General features: G+C 40.5%; 1 protein-coding gene across 7 annotated transcripts in view; it reads left to right on the forward strand.

Moving 5' to 3' along the window:
• Positions 1 to 597: 597 nt before the first annotated feature.
• Positions 598 to 23,429, forward strand: part of rnf152 (ring finger protein 152) — a 94,312-nt gene continuing 71,480 nt past the window's right edge. For 4 of the 7 annotated variants that reach the window (XM_041814043.1, XM_041814044.1, XM_041814042.1 and 1 more), the window contains exon 1: positions 598 to 990. The gene's annotated coding sequence lies outside the window, so the exon portion shown is untranslated. Of the gene's footprint in view, positions 991 to 8,704; positions 8,776 to 23,429 lie in introns of all 7 variants that reach the window. The other 3 variants (XM_041814041.1, XM_041814040.1, XM_041814039.1) reach the window with 1 other exon arrangement.

Here is a 23,429-nt window from a genome sequence, read left to right on the forward strand (position 1 = left end):
TGGTGAATATACAGGTCACAACTTGTCCACGAGAGCGTTTTGGAGCTGTTGGATTGTGTATTTGATGAGTTTGATGAGGGAAAGCAAAAAATACCATCTGCTTCCATAGTGTTAGCTGTGCAGCTAGTATATCGGTTCCCCCAGATCTAAAAGCAGCTTGCACCGACAACTAAAGGAAACCAACCTATTACTAAGACTATGGGAATTATGGCAATGGGCGAATTTGCCAAAATGTTGAAGAATCCCTTTAAAAATGTGAGTATTATTACTTCAAAAAATAAAGGATTTTTGTTAAGTTAACCTAATATGCCTTTGTATTCTCACACCTTTCAGTTCTCAGGCCCTAAAAAACAGGCATCAGGTACAATTCCAAACAGAAATGTAAGAAAAAGGAGCTCAGTCAAAACGAGTTAAGACTACAAAGTGAAGAACATGTAAGGATTTCATTGGTCTGTCTGATTAACTGTAAAAAATGACAGTGAAAAGAGAGGAGAGACTTTGACCCTCTGCACACGCCTTTGTCCTGACTGTAAAACTGTGTCACAGCCCACAAAGTCAGCCAGACATTTTTTACAGTGCATCCGGAGCCACCAAACCCAGCGGTGCGGAGGACTGAGCTGTGCCTGCTCTGGCTGCTCTCCGCCGGTCAGACATCACATCTCACCAGCCGGCCCAGCTCCGCTTTGCGGACACGCTTTTCTCCTCACTCCGGAGCCTGCTATGTGTGAATAACGTTTGTTTCCTTCCAGTGAGAGGGCGTATCCGCTGTCAGGGAGGAGAGGGAGGCTGGCTGAGGACAGACAGAGCAGTGGGAGGGATTTTTTGTGACTGTTTTCGCTGCTTTGAAACGCAGGAAGAAAACAGAGAGCAGCCACGCCGAGCAGCAAACACGGAGAGGAGCGCGTCAACAATTTCACAATCACCGCCGCTGCTTCTGCTGTGACCCCATTTAATGTGAGGAGGACTGCTGCTACACGGAACTAACAAAAGGTAAGCTGCGGATTTCTCCCGTCTCTGAAAAATGAGTGATTTATCAGCGGGAGTGTGGCTGAGCGTGCAGGAAACTAAGTTATATGAGAGAGAAGCTCTGCTTTGTTTGGTAGACAAAGATGAGGGCAGCATCCTTCTCATGGGCTTATCACACTTCTGCAGGTTCAGGGAGTCCAGGTGGATTTTACCTGCTGTTGTAGGCTCCAGGAGTGGATTCAGGAGCGTTTCTTTGCTATAGTCTTGATTTTTACTGATGGAAAAAACTTAAAACCGGCTCCTCTCCTAGTTTGGCTCAGAGCTGGGGCTGGGTAATAATTCAAGTTTTTGAGGTATATTGATACATTTCCAAAAAGATAATTTTGGTCATTGCTCATTATGTTGCTTAAAAAAGATGCCAGACCGAATGGTCTGCAAAGACTGTTTAAGAACAGTAACAGTAGCATGATTAGTGACTACAAAGTAATAATTTCTAAAATGTTTAAATGGGAAATTATCATTTAACTATATCGATATTGATACCCAGTGGTGTAGTGGTGCCTGCAGAAGTGGATATACTCTTAATGCATCCCCCACCCTTTTCAAGCTTCCCATCAAGCAAAGAATGACCACCTTTTGTTAAAAACAAAAACACGTGAGAACATCTTAATTCCCCTAAAAGGGCTCCATAGTATACGCACATCATCACTGAACTTCTGCTACTTCAGGAAGTAAGAATTGTTATGGAATTAAAGTAAACAGAATAGATTTACCAACATCACTGACCCAAGGACCACAGGTTGAGACAGTGACATTACTACTCATTTTGAGTGAACTATTCCATATTCCTTGTCAGTGCTGAGGTTGATGCATTGTAGTGCAATGCTCTGGTATACTGATATTGCTTTTGCTTTTGACGCCTTTGCCATCCTAGGAGAAGGGATTTAGAAGTGGGTATACACTTGGTATACCCACATACACCCTGCAGTACACCCGTGTTGATACCCTTTGATACCAAGGTAACAAAGACAGAGGTCCTAGACATCAGATACGATATATACGATATTATTATATTTCATTTTAATTATCAAAAATTGCAGGCAAACTCCTGCACACTTTTTGTGTTGCATGGCAACATTTGAAAAGGGGGCTGAAACTGGCATGGAGTGATTTGGTGCATTTTATAGAGTGCTCTAGTGCTGCACAATTGATCTAATCACAGTTGCAATCACTATTTCAGGCTGTGTAATTACATAATTGCATGAAACATGTAAAACTGGTTATTTTGTATTAAAAATACAGTATGTAGAATTTTTGCACATGCATTCCTATATTTATTTAGAAGTGACCTTTCTTATGTTAAATAAGGTCTTACAGTTGCTCAAGTCTTTCCTAAATTTTCAAAGACAGAGATGGGGCATGTCTTGTAATGGAGACTGCCATATATTTGGAGTTTGACTGGCCTAACTCAACTCTGTAACATACACCCCCCTCTGCATTTTCAGTGTGTTAAGCTGAGGACACACTACAAGATTTTTTGCCGGCTGGACAAAGTCTGCACTGTAGTTGGGGACAGTCGTCATGGCTAGTTAGCACAAAAATCTGTCAGTGTGTGAGGGGAACAGACCAGACCTTAGTCTGAATATTTGAATTTTTCTGAGCTGAATCTGGATGCAATTGGGTAATGATTACTGACCCAGCTGCGAACACATGTTGCCAACAGCCAATGAGAAAGAAAGGGTGGGTCACAGGAAATGGTGTCAGAAGACAACTTGACCCAATCACATTTTTTCTTCTTGACGTCTAGATAGCTGCACAGATAACAGCAGCAAGCCGAACCTCTATGTTTTTTTTAACTTGTTCTTCTTCCTCCTCCTTAAAGTTTCACTGGTGGTTGGCAAACAGCAAACCGATGCATTACTGCCAACTGGTAATCTTGTTGACCCTTTAAACTGTTGCCCTCGCAATAGTTTGATGCATTAAGTTGTCTTAAGTTGGTTTGACAAATCCTGTGGTCTGTGATCCCTCAGGTGCAGTTGTTAAGTTTGTGATCCTCAGTCTGTTAGTTGTCATACAAATATCTGCTGAAACCAGTCAGGATCTTAAGCCCGATTTGCAGCAAGATTTGCCTCCCGCGACAATCGTGGAGACATATTCCGAGTGAGGCCACGTTGAAAACAATAATTTGTTTGACTGATCTGCATGTAGCCTATGTGGTGTCAACATGATTGTTTTACTGCGGTAAATCGGGTTGTAGCCTCCCACACCCCGAATTGTAAATATCATATACTTTTGATATTTACGGATCTAGGTCGTGGTGCCTCTGACAGAATACCTACAACACCCAGTGAGAGCGATCAGACCAGGCAGTGTCACCAGCTGGATCATATGTACTTTCACCGCTCACAAGCATGTAGCTAAATTCCAGCCAGGATTTCTTCCTAAATACTATTCTTGTTTTATGATTTTTGCTGCAGCTGTAATACATGCCAGGACAGACTGGTGGAGGGACAGTATGCCGATGGTAGATGGTAGATATGCATGTTTGTTTTTCTTTGGAAATCACGTAATCATGCGAGGTCATGGCAGATATGTGGCCTCCAGTGATCTAACGAACTGGCTGAGTTGTCCAGTGTGTGTGCTCAAAGGATTAAAGATGACAAATTTTTCTTATGTCTGTGGTCTCCCAGGTTTTTAAAATGGTTTAAGATTCTAAAATCATCTAGCATGTGCCCGGTCTTACTGTGAACTCCTAGTCTCTTCAAAAGCTTTAAAAACTGTGAAAGCAGTGGAGTGTGTCCCCATTTTTAGTACCAGCACCGCCAACCTCCATGGCCTCCTTCTCAATACTTCTTGTGTTGAATTGTGGTCTTCAGCTCCGCCCATCTCAATAGTGTTAGCCGTTAGCTGTAATGATATCACTATGATGTCTAGCTCGCAGATTCGTTGTGTTGTCTGAGTATTTCACTCTGGCGTGGCATATCTTGCAAATGACTTGACTCCTGTCTACGTTTGTGCTGTCTTTAATGTTTTTGAAGCCAAAATAAGTCCACATATCTGCTATGAATGCTGCTAGGTAGGCACGAGCAACTGGCTCGCTCAGACCTGGAGAGTTGCGTGATCTCATTGTCTAAAGTGAGAAGAAGAGGGAAGAGTCAAATGCCTGCCACCATCTAGCGGTCAAGGGGTGAAATTACACCACAAACTGCCACACCAACAAATTAAAATATCAATTAATAAGATATCAGTACTGCATTTCAAAATATCGATACAGTATGATGCCATGAAATATCGTGATATTTTAGTGTAACAATGTTTTTTCCCATCCCTAATATTGCGGGCGAAAACACTGATTAAAGCACCTATGGCATCGTGCTCTAAGCGGTCCCAGATTGTGCATGTGCTCTAGCATCACCTCTTGCTCACATGCACACTGGGACCTCTGACATTGTGATGCAGGAGGTAAAAAGTACAGTAGAGTTAAAACTTAAGGTTTTGCATGTTTTGAGCTGAGAAATACACACTTCAAAACCATCATTATCCTCTGCATTATCCTAGATAACCAAGCAGATAGACTCATGATACCATTTCTATGATATACTGTAATCATGGTATTGCCCAGCATAACTGTCAAAGATTATTACCAAATCGTGCAGCACCACAGTGCTCTCTTTTTTTTTGGTGAAGATCTGGGCCTGAATCTGAGTACTCTTGACCCGTAAGTTCATTATATTTGATCAGTGTTTGAACACAAGTGTCCAGTGCCTGAGAACTGGTGCCTGAAAAATAAGTAATAGGCAGCGATGTATGGTTCAAAGTTATTTAACTTGTGATAAACTGTGTTACTTTTTGTCGTGTATGACAGCGCCGGTCTTGAAGGCGTTTTAACGATCACATTCAGAGAAAAATTGTCACACAGTCACTAAGCTTTTCTGCTGCAGTGGGTCCTCTGCTTCTTATGCTGCTCTGAAAACCGTAGCCCATGCATGACGTGCTTTCCTGCAGTGAAGAAGTACTGGTTTATGGTAGTGCTGGGAAATTAATCAAAAGTTAGATTAAATTGCAATATGGCCTACTGTAATTTTCAAAATGGCAGAAGTTGCAGTTTTTCTTTATCTGAAATTTGTCTCAAATACCAGTTTAAAACTTTTTTTGTGCAGCAGAGATGTTATGCATTACAGATCATGCAATCATCCACAGGCGATTTTTTTTTGGAATAGTCTAACAAATCCTACTTTTTTCCCTTCGTATTTCTCATTAAGTATGAGAATGACATGAAAATTATAACTCGCTTCAACACATCAATTCCTATCCAATTTGCAATATGAGTCAAAATCATCAGAATTAGATATTTTTCAAAGATTTTCAGCACTAGTTTTATCTACTATTGTGTTGGTTATAATATACAAAGATTTATTGCTTGTGTTTGTTGGAAGAAAAACATAATATAAGGAACTTAAGATATATAATCGCATATCAAATTGCAATTGCACTACAGGGGAAATAATTAGATAATTTTCACAAATCATTCAGCCCTAATTTCCAGTTTTTAGAGCTAACAGTTAGCATGGCTAAACGAAGCAAAATATAAAGCTAAACCAAATGGTATCGGATCAATGCATGAACTTGTGTACTCGCTGATACCAGTACCTGCACTTTAAGCAGTATTGGACATATTTCCGATACGGGTATCGGAATCAGTACAACCCTAATGTTAAAGCAATTGTGCTCGAGTAGGGGATGCTTGACAGTGAGCAGAGTTGTAAAGGAAATTCTCAGCGTCTCCCGTCATAAACGGTTGTAACAGCACAATAATTCACTAAATTTCTGTCAAGAGTTTTCAGTTTCCTTTCTGCTATCAACAACCTAAATGACATAAAATTACACTTCATAGACTCTTTGATAATTTTTCTTTTGAATCCAGACCCACCAGTTGAGAACCAGTAGTTTAGACTGTGTTGGAGTTTGTCTGCAATTCTTTTAAAATTTAAACCCAATACTGGGTGTTTCGGACTTCTATTTCTGTCGTGGTGGTATAAAACAGGGTAAAATATGCAAAATTATAATCTGCTATTGTGACAACCATTTATTATTTCTCCATGCTAAAATACTAGCAATCTATATTCTCCTCTCCTTCTCCCAGACAGCGTACAGTGTGGGTATCTGCATGCTGCTCTAATGTCATTGTCACCCATTGTTACAGTGAAAAATGTTGTTAACATGCAGGGAAAGTCACTTTCTGCTGTCTGCTAAACAAAAATAAGTGTTTTTTTGTGCTTTAGTGCCACTTAAATTGCACTTTCCAGCTGTCTCATTCCATTACCGTGTGTTTTTCTTTTATTTTTCAAAGCAGAGGTTGTTTTCTTTTACCTTAAAGCACCTCTGGGTGATAATAGGAGGCATTAATGCTATGTTAAGTGGCTTGTTTACTGTCTCTGCCGTGCTCTTTCATATGCAAAGTTGGAGACAGTCTGTGAAAATGTGGAAAAATGGGTCAAAGGAGGAAAAGTTTGGGCAAGAATGGTGGCGATTTTCAATTTTGCTTTTTCCCTCTTTATGCTTGTTGGAGAGAAATACAAGCGTAAGAGTTTGTTTCAGGGTGTGAATATGAGTTTATCATACACTGGTATATGCTTAAGTAAATGCTTATATATGTGGTTTATGTGCTGGAGGGCGCAGCAGAAAATGTTAGGAAACCACTGCTCCAGCTTGTTGTTGAATTTGACACAACTCTCTTGCGTTATGTGATGACCCAGGTCTGAACTTTTACTTTTGGCACCATGATGCTGTTTATTCTGATAACAGCAGAAGCATCCGAGGTTTGTATAGCCGCTCTTGTATTAATTAGGGACCGTATTTTCAAGCAGTGTCAACTTCAACAACATCAGGCATCGTCCCCGAGGACAGAGAGGAGAAAAGGATTCAACAATGTTAGATAGACTGAACATAAACTGTTCTTTCCTGCAGACCAGGCCGACATGTTAGGAGGAAATTAGATGATATGTGAATTAGGACTGGGAAATTAATTGCAAATGAGATTAAATCGCAATATGGCCAGCTGCAATTTTCTAATTGCAGAAGTTGCAGAATTTCTTTAACTTGAAATGTGTCAAAATACCAGTTTAATTAATCACTGCAGCAGCAGAGATTTTATGCACATTATGCAAACATTCAATTGTCATTTTTTATAATGGTTTACAAAAATCTTCCTTTTTGTGTTTAATGTATATTTTTCTTAATCAAAATGAGTGACATAAAAATGATAATGCCCTTAAACAAAGCAAATGACATCACATTTGCAATATGAGCCAAAATAGGTAGCACATTCGATCTAAAACGGATGAAGCCTAGCATTACTTCACTAAAGTCATACCCCAGCTGTGATCAGCTGGTAACCAGTCTCACCTCCCCTCCCCCACCCCAGCCGCCTCCTTTATAGCTTAAAGCTTGTTGAACCCCCATATTCAGATTCATGCTACTATGGATTAATTGCTTCGGGACAATTTCATTGCTTTCAATACACATGGTCTTATTTATGGAATTATATATACTTGATTTGTCGAAAAATACACAAGATTAACCCAAGAATAATCGCATATGAAATCGCAATATTTGGTAAAAAAAAACATTACAATTACATTATTTTTGTGAATTGTTCAGCCCTAATATGAATCAATATGAATTGTATATTTATATGTATCGACTTTAAGTTGTAAATTCACTGAGTTGTTTAACTTGCAGCCTCGTTAGCTAACCTGACATGCCAGATAGACGGTTTCATATATCCATTATGTGGATATTTTACCTCCAGCTGGTAAAGCTTGCTATCAAGGTGTTTGGGAAGGTAGAACTTAAAAAAAAACCTTCTCAGAAGGTGATTGGCTGCTGTACCAATGCTACAGCCAAGCTAACCGCTCCACCAGCTCCCGTTGTCTAAACAGACCCATACTACACCCCCTTTCCCCCATAATGCTTGCACACTCATGCTGAAGCTGGTCGGCAGAAGAGTAGAAGCATCTTTTCCGCCATGAAAAGCTTTCAATTCTGTTTCTTGCTCTTTATTGTACAAAAATGTGGTCCAGTTGTGATAAAACTGCTGCTATACTCCACTAAGCTAACTGGATGACTGGGGTACTGGGGTATAATAGTCCTGTACTCTTTCCACCTCTGGTTGATGACCTTTATGGGCAACCGAGCAGATCAGTTCAGATTCAGTTTCAGTCAATGAGAGTTCTCCCAACAGGAGGTCCTCTCCTCTGCAGATACACAGGACTTCTATTTTTACAAAAAATTGAAATTAAAATAAACATCCTGTGTATTTTGTAAAATAAAATACTTTTCCACATATATCAGTTTTGGCAGATGTCTGATGATTACACACCAGCAGTATGAAATGTCATAAAGAAACTGAAAGAAAACAACATAACTGGGTGGGTTTCAACCCTCTGAATCATCTAAGCGTTAAAAGCTGTTTTTCTGCATTTAGGAAGTGTCAACTCTTCCTTAATCCTCGGTGAACTTAATCACCTACAGGATGACTCCCAAAGTTTATGTCTGTTTGCTTTCTTGTTCTGCGAGTGGTGGACCTTTACGGCTGTTTCCTCTCGTCTATAAACTCCTCTGCTGCTGTTTTCCTCAGATGATCGTCTGCTTCTGCCTGAGTCTTGTATGTGTTCTCCTGCGTGCTTTGCTAATTATCACCATTGTCTGATTTGTTTCCTGTTCATTCTCACTGCAGCTACATGGAGCTGCTGTGGATTTATTCAGTCTGTACGCGATGATGCAACCGGGTCATTAGCTGTTTAATCAGTAAGTACTTGAACAAATTTGGTTGTTCTTTTTGTGTATTTGTTGGCTGAACCGCTTTGGGCTTTTCTGCGTTGTTTGGACAAAGCAAAGAATTTAAAGATTGTGGTCTTGGCCAGACAGGAAGCCTGAGGGCAGAGGGAACAGCCACTGAGTTTTTAAAATGCCTTTTTCTGCTATTCTTATGAAACGTGCTGTTCTGTCATTGCTGAAATGATAGCTGGCACCAGATTGTTTCATTAAATATAAATCCCTTCAGGACTTTATGTCTTTAAAGCACACAATGATGAACTGCATACCTTAATCACATTTGTAAGCATTTAAAACTGAACCTAAAGATCAGAGCAAAAAGCAGGACAGACTTTTAAAAGAGGCTCTCCATCAATTTTTCATATCCAAGTCCATTTAGTCAGTGTTGTCTCAGCTATCTCTGGATGCACCCGTCTGACAAGGACATGGAGTCTGGAAGATACGGGTGAATATAAGACCTGATCTGCTCGTACATGGAGCCTTCTCCTCTAATAAAACCCTGCATAATAAACAGCCTAATGAGAGCTGTGGTGCCACCTTTCTATCCCGATCGGAAGGATTAATAACAAGGTTTAGGAGGGTTGATATAAACCTCTGATAATCCATTCAACAGGAAAGAATTAGAGCCTAATAACCACAAACGCTTAATCTGATTGTTTCTCTGTGGATGGGAGAGATTTATTCTCAGGGGTGACATCAGGTGACGTGAAGGAATTTCCTGCAAGGACACAGGGTAAACAAACACGTCTGTGGCTGATGCACTGGTTTTGTTTTTACCTTACAAGGTTTTCCTCTCATTACATGAGCATCTGCATATTTGCACCATGTGCCCCTCATTTGCACGTTTATGCTTTAGACTGCAGCACCAGAGGATGTCCCAAATCTGTTGTGGTTGTCTAGGGCAGGGGTTCTCAACGTTGGGGTCGGGACCCCATTGGGGGTTGCGAGACGCTGAGATGGTGCCACTTCACACCAATTTTGCCTAATTGTAACCCATTTTCATAACTTTTCTCCACCAATTTTGCCAATTTTAACATTTTTGCAACATAAATCTCAATTTTTGTCAATTTTAAACCATTTCCACCTCTTTTTTCTGCCTTTTTTTGCCACTTTTAAACCAAATCTTGTAACTCTCTGCCTGATGTTGGCTTTGTTGATACATTATTGCCACTAATAACCCCTTTTACCACTTTTAAGCCATATTTCACATTTTGAAAAACCCATTTTTGCCCTTGTCTGACTATTTCTGCCTCAGCTAACCCTTTCTTGCCAGTTTATGTCAATTTTCATCCCATTTCACCAAATTCCCATCTTCCTCCCGCCAGAAGAAGATGCAGAGTGAGGGTCCAGAGATTCAGAGAGAGGAGGAAGATGCAGAAAGAGTGAAGAAGGTGGTGCTGCCAAAATAGAAGAGGAAGATGCATTAAGAAAGAGGAAGATTCAGTAAAAGAGACAAGGAAGATGCAGAAGAAGGAAGAGAGCAATGCAGAAACAAAAGGGACATGCTAAGAGAGAAGAGGAAGATGCAGAGAGAGATTTCTTTCTGCATAATTAACAAAATATAAATGTGAAGAATTTTACCTTTTTACTCATAGTTTCTAATGATAACCCCTTATTTCTGTAATTATTATTATTCTAAATTTAACTGATAATGTTTCCAATGCCTTTCTAATGAGGAGGTTGCTAAAGAAAGAGAGAAGAAGGGGATGCAGATTGAATAGAAAATGGAAAATGCATAAAGAGAAGAGGGAGATGAAGAAGACAGAGTAGAATGGTAGGGATAGAGTAAGGAGAGAGATGCAGACAGAGAAGGGAAATGCTGGATGAAAAAAGGCTGAGATGCAGATAAATCAAAGAGAAAGATGCAGAAAAAAGATTCAGAGAGAGTGAACGGGGAAATGCTGATTAAGTAGAAGCAGAATATGCATGGAGAGAAGAGAGAGATGCAGACAGACAGAAGAGAATGATGCAGATAGAGGAAGGAGGGAGATGCAGAAAGAGAGAAAAGGAGGAGACGCATATAAAATCAAAGAGAAAGAAAAGAGGAGGGAGATTCAGAGAGAAAGAGAAAAGGAAGATGCAGAAAAAGAAGAGAGTAATGCAGAAAGAGGGAAGAGATGTTCAGACAGAAATGAGGTAGAAGGAGATGCAGAGAGAGAGAGAGAGAGAGAGAGAGAGAGGAGAGGCATGCAAATCAAAGGAAGGGGGAGATGCAGAATGACAAAAAACTGAGATGCAGATAAATTGAAGAGGAAGGTGAGGAAGGCCTAAAGATAAGAGGGAAATGCAGAGAGAGGGAGAAGATGAAGATACAGAAAAAGCAAAGGGTGATGAAGAATTGTGAAGAGGGTAATGCTGCTAAAGAGAAGGAGGAGATGCCAAAAGAGAGAGGAGGGAAGATGCAGATAAAATCAAAGAGAAGGATGCAGAAATAAAAGGAGAAGATCCAGAATAAAAGAGTGTGAAGTAGAAAAAAGAGGGAGATGCAGAGAAAGAGAAGTTGCAGATACAGAACAAAAAGAGGAGTGAGTTTCCCCCCACAAAAGGAGATACAGAAAAACTAGGTAAGTGCATAAAGGATGAAGAGAGAGATGTTGGAAAAAAAGAGAAGCAATATGCAAAAAAGAGAAAGGAAGATTCAAAAGAGAGACAAGAAACAGAGTAGGAACAATCAGTAAGAGGTTTTTGGCTGCCATAAATCCATCTAAAACCTGTCTTTTGGTGTGGCTCAGTTATGATGGTAACACTATGTTATCAGAGTAATAATTATGTTTATAGAGGATGTACTATTCTAATGTTAGCATTAGCAACTAAATTGACAATGAAATGGAGAGCACTGATTTTGCTTATTATAGCAGTTGGCATTGAGCAACTCTTGGATTATTTTACCTGATTGATTGATGTGAAAATACAGGCTATACACAATAAAGACTGCACCAAGACATTAACACAGACATATAATCTGTAACTCCCATGGATGAAATCATGATAAACATGAAATAAAATAAGAGACACAAAGCCCAACAGTCTTCTATAATGTGGGTTTGATTCTGCCCTCTGATGTAAGAAAATCTTAGTCTTGTTGTTGTAAGTCTAAACTCTGCACGAAGAAGGTGATGGCCTTGGCCTTTTGAAATGTTTCTACTTGATAAACATGGCAGAGATCCCTTAACTCAGAGCCACGAATATTTTGGCAACATCTCCCAGCCTGTGTTTGTGAACAAAGTTTCCAAACCAGCAGATCATCACAAAAATAAAATGCATGCACTAAGAGACAGATTTATTGGTGCATCTCTAGTCCAGTGTTTATTTGCACGATATCTTAAGAGTTTGACAAGTGGAGCAGGGATCAGCGTCGGTGACTCATGAGGAGACGATGTAGAAAAGGAACAAACCGCTTCACATGTTTCTGCAACAACAACAACAGCAGCAGCGAGGATGAAGGAGGACAAATAGTTCAGGTAAACACGAAGGTTCAGTTCAGTCACAGCGGTGGCTCCTGCATCATGTTGTTCCTCCATTAATAAGAGATAAAGAACAAATACAAGTCTTCTCCAGGGGCCCTGAATAGCTGCCTTTCTGTTTAAACTCGCCAAGCAACCACATGTTTAAGCAAATAAGTTAAATATAAGATGTGTTACTGCTAGAGACCTCCTCCACCACCACATCCTTCCAATTCACTCTTTACTGTTTAAAAGCTACTTAAACACTCTGCTGGTAATCTGCTGTGTTCCTATTAATAGCTGAACTAATAGTAAAGTTCTACTTCTGTGCATTTTTACTGTAAAAAGTTTGAAACACAGTCACTGTTATAATATCTATACATGCCATCTTTTCTTGTAAGGCTAAAAAATTATTCAGAATGTAGATTAAATAATGATAAATCCCACTGCAGTTGTCAAATCACAAAGGGAAAAATATATTTTTAACCTGAAATATGTGAAAATACCAGTTTAACAAACATTATTTTGCAGCAGAGATGTTTTGCTTTACATAACATGCAGACATTGATGTGTCAGCTTTATAGAATATTTGCAAAAACATTCCTTTCCCCTTTTTGCCTGTTTTCTTATTAACAAAGTGAATGTTATTAAAATGTCCATTCCTTTGGTAAAACATTTCACATCACATTTGCAAAATAAGTCAAAACAGCAAAAACTCAAGTTTAAACTTTTTTTTAGGTCAAATTGTTTGTCAGTAATAGTCAGTATACTTAATATGAGCAGCATTAACCTGACAAGTCCAAATAAACAGAAGAACATAAAGATAAAGGCGGCATTGTTACAAATAAAGTAATATTTTGTACATGGTATATTTGTTTTTGACTGTAAACTTTACCTGTAAGGATCAAAATGAAGTAGCCTGGCACGCCAGATGGGTTTGTCTCACACATCCATCTGGAAAACCTTCCATAGCCAGTGTTTGGGAAAGGGCAGGGCCTTTGAAAAAAAAACTTGGAGGGTGATTGGATGAACGTTCTGTCACATCTTTACAGGCCAATTGGAGCAACAAAACACGTGACGTAGCTGCGCCCCTACCGAAGGAGTAAACTCCATAGAGAATTGCATAACGCAAATCATGGCGACTGTAGACATGCCAGTACACGACTTTTGTCGTTTTTGAAAAGAAAACGACTCACTGATGTTCTTTGTTCTTCTTTTAACGAAGAAATGTTGTTAAGATCTGATAAAACTGGCGCTTTAGCAGCATCCACGCTAATCTCTTCCGCCACAATTGCACCGGCCTCTTGTTGCTGTTTGCTGAAATCACGACTCTGCCGCACCTGAAACATTGCACTTTGTCATTGATTGGTCCTGTCACTTTCTAACTGGGCCCAAACAGTTCAGACAGGAGCTTTACAAGATAGATTTGCCAGTGAGAAACACGGAAACGGGCCTCCTTGGGTCCTCTTGGGCCTTCTGCTTATTTATTGGATGATGTTTTGTTAGTCTGTCTATGAGCCAGGTTGGATCAGTTTTTTTGTGAGAGAAGCCTCACTGCATTTAAAGAACTAGAAAAGCACTTGAAGAGCGCAGACCTCCGCCATTAGTCCTATCTCCCATTAGTAAAGAATCCTTTGAAACATTCCTGTATCCAGACGGTGATCCGGATCACTCCCAAAATCGAATCAGTTCTTCCTTATGCCATTTCTGACATTTCCTGAAAATTTCATCAAAATCCGTCCATAATTTTCTGAGTTATTTTGCTAACAAACAAACAAACAAACTAACAAACCCTGCCGATCACGTAACCTCCTTGGTGGAGGTAAAAACATGATGGATTAATTTTATTTATTGTAAGTTTAAGATTAATGTTATGCAAAAAAGACTTAAAACATTCCATTCTTGGTGGTAAATCAAATATTCAGTTAGAATGGCATCAGTCTCCCTGGAAAAATAAACGTGAAAATCAAACCTTTTATAAATTTGCACACATTGAAATGTAAAAGCTGTAGAGGTGTATCAGTAAAGCACTGTGGTCTTTTGTTTTAAGACAAATGTGAAGCAACGTGGGAATGAGTAAAATCTGAAGCTGAAAAGAAAATGTCTGAGTTATTCAAATGCATCAGTGAGTTTAATTTTGCCCACGATGTTGGCTTAAGATGAGAAAAGTTGACCTGCTCTGACTGTGAACTGCTTTTATATGTATGTGGGGAAAATGCAGAGGTGGTCAATGTTACAGAGAAAGTTAAGTCATAAAGTGCCAAACGAGCAAAGAAATACAACTAGAACTACTGCTTGTTTTCTTTCAAGTCAACTACAAACATTTTTAGATAAAAATGCCGTCCTTGAGGTGTTCCAATCTGGTTTTAAAGCACTGAACAGCACTTTGAACGTTTTTTTTTTTTTTTTTTTATCAATACTCTATTTATTACTGACTCTGGGGATTCAGTGGTTCTCATGCTTTTGACACTGTGGATCACAAGATTCTAATCTTTAATTTGGAGCTAGTAATGGGGATCAGGTACTGCATTCGAATGGTTTAAGTCTTACCTTAAGTCAGCCCTGGTGACATCGCCTCCTCCTCAGCCTCTCTTCCATATGGAGTCCCCCAGGGCTCCATACTATACTCCCCCTGGCATCCGAATATGGGATTTCATTCCATTTTAAATTTCAAAAAGCACCGAGTGTAGAGTTTTCCCAAAGTTAAAAAAGCCCTCAAAGTATTCTCACGATATTCATCCATTCAAGGGATGAACATTTGGCCCAACAGCCATGACCTGCACCTTGCAACCTCCAAAATTAAGATAGTTCATCCTAAAATCAGAGTTAACATTTGTGCAAATGGCTTCAAGCACTCTTGAGATGTTAAATTCACAAGCAAGGGATGAACATGAGGCCAAACAACCTTAAGCTTGGTCCTTCTCTTTGTAAAGTCTGATCTTTTGCTTCTTGAGCTGGCTTTGACAATTGGGCAGAGTTCGAACAAAATTCCTTCAAACATTTTTGACATATCTTACCACAAGGAAGAGATGAACTTGAGGCCGAATGGCCTTAACTTTATGAGCTCCAAAAAGTAAACAGTTAACTTTAAAGTCAGGATGTAAGTTTGTGCTGTGAAAACTCCTCAAAGCATTCTTTCAGTATTGCTTTCACAAGAAAGGAATGCACATTAAGCCCAACTACCATGACTTATGATCTGCAACCTCCAAAATCCAATAAGTTCATTTTTAAAATCAGAGTTCATATCGTGCAAAGTTTGTAGAAAGTGTCTACTAGCCAAGTTGAGGTGTTGTGTTCACAAGCAAGACCTTGACCTTGACCTTTCACCTTCATGCCTCAAAATATAGTTATTTCATTATTGAAGAGTCGAAAAGTTGTGCAAAGTGTGAAGAAAGTCCTTCAGTTTTCTTGAGATAACACACTCAAAAGAAAGGAATGAACATGAGGCACAGTGGAGTACCCTTGGCTTACAAGCTCCAAATGTCATCAGATTACTCTCGAGTCAAAGTGGATGTTTGTGCAAAGATTTAAGAACACCCCTTAAATGTTTGTGGGGTTTGTGAAAAACGGCTTAAAGTATTCTAAAGATATTTTGTTCACAAGCAAGAGATGAGGCCCTAATTTCCTCCCTGAGTCACAGTTTATATTTGTGCAAAGTGTGAGGATTGTCCCTCAAATTTTTCCTGAGCTAATGTGCTCAAAGGGAAGAGATGAGCCCTGATGTCCTGTACCCTTGACCTGCAAGCTCCAAAATGTGATCAGATTACTCTTGGGTCAGAGTGGATGTTTGTGCAAAGTTTTAAAGAATATCCCTTCAAGTGTTCATCTTTATACCAGAGTCAACATTTGTGCAACATTTATAGAAAATAGCTCAAAGCATTTCTGAAATACTGCTTTCACAAGCAACAGATTAATATGAATCCCAATGACCTTGACTTTTGACCTTCATGCTTCAAAATATAATTTCCTCCCTGAGTCAGAGTTGCCATTCATGCAAAGTTTGCAGATTTTCCTTCAAAATTATCCTGAGCTAATATGCTCACAAGAAAAGGATGAAGATGAGGCCCGATGTCCTGTACCCTTGACCTGCAAGCTCCAAAATTGATCAGATTACTCTCGGGTCAGAGTGGATGTTTATGCAAAGGTTTAAAGAATATCCCTTATAAAATTCTTGCATCAGAGTGGTTAATCGTGCTTAAAAAATGTTTTTGAGAGACATTGCAGAATGTTTCTGATGGATGTACATACAGATGTATGAATGGATGGATGAAGGGACGTCCAACTCATGACCATAGCTTGCCTGTTGTATATATTACTGCAGTGTTGAGATATCTTAATGATCCTGGTGTTGTTTGACCTTGTCTTTATCTGTCGTCTATGGTATCGTGACAGTGTCTCCTGTTCCCCATCTGATGTGGACCAAGTTGACTGACTGGCTCTCTGCCCTGACCTCCAGCCCGTATAATAAATTGAAATATCAACTCTAAGCCAGACCTTATCACCAAACACAACTGTTTGACCTCTTGGATGCTCTTTGGAGCACGCAATCTGTTTAAAAGCCCAAAACAAGGCTCCAGGAGGCTGTCGGCAGCACATTAATAATCATTTTCTGGAATTAGATGTTATTAGCCACTATATTTCAATCTATACTGTTTGGAAATAACAGAGAAGGATGGATCAGGAGTGCTGAGATGCATTAAATTGACTTATTTTCTTCAAGGTGAAGCCCAAATTTCTTAAATTGCTGTTTATTTTGTCCTCTCCTTGAACATAAAATGCTACCCTGGCATTTAAATTAATATCTCATATATTGAGGAAACAATAATACCCCTTCTCTGCTTTCATTTTCATGCAGGCTGATGAAGAACACCACATTATGCAGATGCCTCGATTTCAGCTGTTGCAGCCTGTGCAGCTAAATCTCCGGGGGAATGCTCCGCCTTATATCACCTACACTTACCAATATTTACTCGGCTTTATCTAACAGCTGCCTCTCGCCTTGTGGGAGCAGTCGTAGGGAATAAAGGTAAACATTGCCTTTGAGTTTGCCGAGGCAGAGAGCTTTAGACGCGTTCAAAGCTTTGAATTTGTCCTCAGGAGCGTAACTTGTCCTGGCATCTTATTCCAGCCCCCTTTTTTCTCTCTCGCTCTCTTTTACTTTGAAGGGATGTGAAAGATTTGGATTGTGATGCCAGGAGTGTGTTCTCAAAAAGGTTGCAGCTTTATTCTGTGTCAAATTGAAAAAGGCAGCTTATTTTTCTAAGTCCCTTGCAGGTTTTGGATTATCCTTCGAATTCTGTAACTGTGAAAACCTTGGTTCTCTAAATTTGCTGATTTTTTATGGTGTCAAATAAGTTCAAAGATTTTTTCTCAAGGACTGTAATGCATAGAGGTCCTTGAAACTGAACACTAAAGCATGCATCACACTTGTGCATTAATAACATAAACACACTGTTTTAATGGGAGCTGCAAATGTGACTGCAAAAAAAAAAAAAAAAACGGGGGCAAAAAATCTATGGCATACAGTAGCTCTTAGTGGACATACAGCCATTGTGTTTTTTTTTTTTTTTTTTCCATGATAAAATTGAAGTTTACCCACACTGGTCTTACTTTATCTTAGTAAATAAATTATAAAACCAAAAGCATTCATGCATTTAAGGACTGTAATGACATTTTATTCTGTTCTTCCATCAAACCATGTCTTTATAGTCTTTGCTTTGTGCATTGGAACACAGTCATGCTGGAATAGAAAAGGGCCTTCCCCAAACTGCTGCCACAAAGTTGGAAGCGAAGCATTCTCTAAAATGTCTTGGTCTGCTGAAGCATGAAGGCTGGCCTTCACTGGGGATAAGGGGGCTAGCCCAAACCCTGAAAAACAGCCCCATACCATTATCCCTCCTCAATCTAACTTCACAGTTGTCACAGTACAGTCAGGCAGATCACATTCTCACAGTATCTGCAAAACCCAGACTCACCCATTTGACTGCCAAACGGAGAAGTGTGATTAATCATTCCACAGAACATGTTTCCTCTGCTCCACTGTCCAGTGTCCGTGTGCTTCACTCCACTCCATCTGATGCTTGGCATTGGACTTGTTGATGTGAGTCTTGCATGCAGCTACCCAGCCATGGAAACTCATTCATGAAGCTCCCGCTTTACAGTTTCACCCCCAATTTCCATATACAGCGTGCGCGCCGCGGATCGCCGGCAAATCGTACTGCAGAGCACTTCGTTCCCTCTCTAGTCTATCAGAGCATTTCCATAGCCGGCGCTCCAGACCAGCAGCGGCGCATGCCTGGAGCGCCACTCCGCTCTGCTTAGTTTCAGATACTCTGCAGGTCTATTTTCAGCGCCAGCCGCTGCCAAACCTTGTAAATTCACTGTCGTTCAGAAAGCACCAACCATGGAAGTCACAAGCGTAGAACATCCGGCTCTTTCAAAATAAAACACAATGCATGGACTAACGATCGTAAATCATCACTATATCAACATTACGACTCATCCTGCAGTGAGAGCAAAGGGTCACCGAGAGGTCAGTGGGTCACAGAGTTGCAACAACGCCATTGACGGGGAAAAGTTAACTTTTGGGGATGTTTAGCCAAAGAATTTTGCATAAACCACAGATCCTTTAAGCAAACATGAACCTTTTAACTTCCTAATGTACTCACTCAATGGCGGAAGCAATATCATCATGGACTTATACCAGAAAAGATGTTAAATTAATCCCAAAAGGTAAAATAGTTCGCTGTTGACACACTATTCCTGCGTGAACTTGCAGTTCTCCCGTAAATTTCTTCCTGCTGATCAGGACTGCGCACCGCGGGGCTGTGCTCTAGACTCGCTTCCAGTGGGCGAGGTCGTTCTCCTTCAGCCGGAGCAAACCCACAGTGCTTTGGTGCACGGCGCACATGCTGTATATAGAAATTGGAGGTCAGTGTTTACATTAATGCCAGTGGAAGCTCAGAACTCTTCAGCTATGGAATCAGCAGAGCTTTGGAAACTTGTGGTGGGCTTCCTCTTCACAGCTGAGTTTCTGTTGTTCCTAAATTCTTCCACTTTCTAATAATATCACCTACAGTTGACTGTGGAATATCTGGGAAGGGATGAAACTTAACAAACTGTCTTATTGCAAAGGTGGCATCCATCAAAGTACCACGCTTGAAGTCACTGAGCTCTTCAGAATGACCCATTTGGGATCACAAATGTTTAAAAATGGGGACTGCATGGCTAGGTGATGATTTAATACACCTGGCCAAATACTTTTGTCGATACAGTGTATCTTTTGACTAAGAATTAGTCATATACACTTGGTTAGATCTGAATTTGGCAGTGTGAAAAACCCTTGAAACATTTGCACCTGAAAGATAAAAAAATTGGGACATTGGGGTTTTATTCACAGTTTATTCTCATATAATATTTTAGTCTTGCTACAGTGTTTTGTGTAGACCTGATCACACTTCAGCTCTGCAGGGTTAGCAGCCTTTTATCCCTTTATTGTGAACGGGTGTTGTGATGCTGTGTTCAGCTATCAGCATCCATGGTCTCCTCAGTGAACGAGTTAAATAAACACGACAAGATGTTCATTAACTAGATCAATGATTCTGCGTTAGCCTCAAATTGAATGTGTCGAGCTGATGTTGAAGTTGGCTGATGGAGGATTCTCCTCCTGCAGGATTAGACGGCGTTCTCCATCAATAGATACTTTCGCCCTCCGCTCGTCATTTCTGTAACCTCTTCGGGGACCTTCAGTTCGGCTCCACACACACTCGATTCATCATTTCCCTCTTTACTCCCTCTTCCATTTTCCAAATCTGCTCCTCTGCCGTCTCCTTCATTAATTTCTCCTCTCCCAGGACGTCAGCAGGTCCGCATCCACCTTTCCCTCGGCTTCATTTGCATCTCGGCTCCACACGGCTGCCCAAGTGTTTTCTGGGAGTCAGGTGGCTAATTGGCTCCCATCTGTTGGGAAAACGCGGCCTTTACGGGATCTTGGGTAATTTGTGTCATGAGTTTTACTGTAGTGATGCAGTTTTTACCTTTACAGTGGTTTGTCTTTACAAATTCATTGTTTTCCTTCAAGAAAACAAGACTAAAACCTCCTCTGGGCTGTTGTGTCTTATAATGCATGTCTTATTTGATACATAACTCAGTTTGATTCTGTTTCTGTCAGTGGTGAAGGTAAAAACAAGGACAAAGATGTAATAAAGGGATTTGTAGTCCAGGCCTCAGTGTCTCCTCTGCTGTTTTTGATCTCCTGCTGATGAAACAGCTATGGTGCTCTCCCTGCTGCAATAATCTGAGGTTTAAATGTGCAGCATGTTTTTGTGTTCAGATAAGCTTTTAAGGAAGGAAATGGTGAGGTGTAGCAAGCGCAGAGCTAACCCAAACAGGAAGTGACAGGAAGCTCTGAGATGTTTTCGACATGTGAACCATGAGGAACCGAGTCTGTTTACTTCTTTTCAACCTGAAGTAAACAAATACTCAGCAGAGCGTCGTACCGATGCCGGCCCCTGAGACTGTTGGCTCTCATCCACGCAGCACTTTTACTGCAGCTTTTTAACACGCAGCATCGACACAGAGGAGACGGGGACTTTACTGTACCTCTGAGGGACTTTTATGGATAGAATAGGATCGTTTATGTGGTGGAATTATGATATTAAAGGCCTGTTGATGATTTCTGTTGTAAAACAGGCATATAAATATATTGGTCTGTTTCTACCAAGTGGTCCGGTTGGGTTAAACCCTGATCCTGCTTGCATTTTTACAGCCTACTGTTACGCCCTTACACGGACCTTACTCCAAACCATTTCAAGCTGATTCTGAAACAATTTTTGAGTCATATGAAGGTTTTAATTTTGGCATGCATTGTGCACATGTAGTTATCAGGAAACATCATTTGTCATCACCAATCAACACCCAGAAAGAAGAATTGAAGTGTATGAACTTAGGTGGCTTTCACATCAGGGGACTGGATCCGAGTGCACTTGAGCCCAAAGTCTAGTTTATTTTGGTCAGTGTGAATGCAAACAAACTATAACCAGGCACTGAACCCGGGCCCACCTTGGAACGTGGTCTCGAGCACGATTCAAGTAGACTCTGGTATGATTGAAAATGTGATAGTTTGTTCACATTTTCCTCAATAAAAGTTGGAAATCCTCAGAATCAAGTCAACAATCAGTATGTTCTGACTCACCCTATGGATGAACACATGAGTTGGACTCAGTCAGATGAGATGCAAATGCAATAAAAGTCTACTGTTGTCTCAAAAACCGCTGTATCCACTGCTGGCATCTTGAAAAAGGGATTTAAAAAACATTCATGGTGGCAGGATGGACTATTGCCAGGAAAAAAAAAAAAACAACAATCTTCGCTCATGTCATGACCTGAGTGGTTGCCATGGTAGCTGCTTCTTCTTTTTTTCTCCTTGGCTGCATGCAAACCAGCTACGTGAATAGCACCACCTGCTGTATCAGACTGAGTACAGAGTGAGGTAGGCCCAGGCACAGATCCATGCACGTTTAACAGTTTGACTCTAGAGAGGACCAGAGCACTGGGCCGTCACTGTGCCGTGCTATGGCACGCGACTACACGAGGTATGGCTATTAAATAATGAGACTGCGCTTATGAGGATGAAACCACGTGGTTCACAGCCACACTAAGTCTTCTAAATAATTCGACTCGCAGTTCTACTGTAATCTCTGCCCGCTCACCTTCGGTTGGGGCAACCCCATGGCGCTGTGTTGTATATGGAAAACTTAAAGCAGTTGTGCGTGAAAACCCATCACTCAGAGTGACTGTGAACCACGTGGTTTCATCCTCTTGTTTCATTATTTAGTAGCCATACCTCATAGATCTTGTATAGCACGATTCCTTTATGGTACCATTGATTCAATGTTAGATCAGTAAAAGATGGTCTGAGCGATTATTAATCAGTGGAGTCAATACAGTTTTAGATGAATTAGATTTTTGTCTTTAAAATCAGGGCTAGGTAAGAGTGAGGAAACCTTTGCCTGCAATGAAAAAAGGCAGAACCACTCTGTTTCAAAGCTGTGTCCGTCTCTAAAGGCACCAAATTAATTGATTTAATTATTGATTAAAATTCACCCACAGATGCGCATGCTAAACCAGTTAGCAGTTGCTATCTCATATCAATAAAATCAAAGCAAGTTTTGATTTTTGCCGTAATTGAGCAGCTCTACTTGTAGTTCTCCCATGATCTTGTGATCTGTCGTCTCCATCTACTCAGGGCTGTGCTGCTTCAGAAACAACCAGCAGGTGAGGGTGCAGGCTGTCTGTGATAGAAAGAACATTGCATGCTGCAGAAACTAAATATGAGGAATTTATCTGAGGTTTAACATTCAGGTAAATCTGATCTCTCCGCTTCCTGTATCATGCAGAACCCTCCTCCTCCTCTTCATCACTACCTGTGCATTTTTATTCATAAATTTTGTCACATGCTGTCCTCTGAGCGAGTTGTCGACGATGAATCTATTTCCGGCTCTTTTTGAGAGCTTCCTGACAGCTGATGGTGTGCTGCTGTTGACCTTCTGTAATGAGTTTAGGCCTCTGTGTGCGCCGGCGGGGGGTTCCTCCTCAGCTGAGGCAGAGGCTGAATGAACGGGCTCGCTGAAATTCACGCCTGCATTGCTCGGCTAAATTTAATTTGCTGCAATAATAAAAAAAGGAAAGTGGAGAGATGAGAAGAGGATGAGGTTTAGAGTGGCAATCGAGAGAAGATGACAGAAGTATTTCGCAGTGTTGGACCTCCAAGGTTATCCAACAAATTGAGACTCTTTGGGCGGATTGCGAATGAGCAGACGTGTTATTTAATTCAGTTGTGCTTTTAGTTCTGTGATATCGGTGTTTTGATTGTCTGCAGAGCTGAGAACGTCGTGTTTTTCCTTCCTGCTTCCTGACACTTCATTTGTTCAGCCACTCTATCTAAAATAAGAGTCGGGAGCATGCAAACAGGCGTATTTCTGCCCCTCCTGACCGTCCATTCATCCTTAACGACATTATTTAAAGCTTTTCTTTGGTTGGAAGACCGTGAACCTGTGGCTTCTGGCTCCAGGATGCCTGAAAGGATCCAATTTGAATCAATCATGGTCTCTGAGGTGTTCCTGTTGTTTTGTGGTTGTCTCCTCTGATGATAGATGCCGTTATTTTCCTTTTCAGGATGAATTG

The sequence above is a fragment of the Cheilinus undulatus genome, linkage group 19, assembly GCF_018320785.1.
Source record: "Cheilinus undulatus linkage group 19, ASM1832078v1, whole genome shotgun sequence".
In the NCBI taxonomy this organism is placed as follows: Eukaryota; Metazoa; Chordata; class Actinopteri; order Labriformes; family Labridae; genus Cheilinus; species Cheilinus undulatus.